This window comes from Sinocyclocheilus anshuiensis, unplaced genomic scaffold (assembly GCF_001515605.1).
Source record: "Sinocyclocheilus anshuiensis isolate Anshui unplaced genomic scaffold, SAMN03320099.WGS_v1.1 scaffold690, whole genome shotgun sequence".
In the NCBI taxonomy this organism is placed as follows: Eukaryota; Metazoa; Chordata; class Actinopteri; order Cypriniformes; family Cyprinidae; genus Sinocyclocheilus; species Sinocyclocheilus anshuiensis.
The window spans coordinates 1518007-1518324 of NW_015547715.1; positions in this window are offsets into that span (position 1 = coordinate 1518007).

The following is a 318-nucleotide window of genomic DNA, read 5'->3' on the forward strand; positions in this document are numbered from 1 at the left end:
TCGATACAGAACTAGCCTCCCCGTTCTCCCCTGGGCAAACTTTGGGGCTGAAGTGACTGGCGTTTGAAGCCATCGGGCCCTCGTCCCGATCTCCAGGCTTCAAAGACGATCTGGCCACAGATGCACCGTTAACCTGGAAATTTAAACAAGGTCTTTGCAAGTTCTTCTTATATCTAAAACATCTATCAGCATGTGATACATTGCACCAGGGTATTTGTGACCTTTTCTCTGGAGATGAAAGGCCCATCACACTCTTTCATCTAAAGTAGCTGTGCTCTCAAGATTTGAAGCCACTGTCGCGTTGTATTTTTCGTCTCT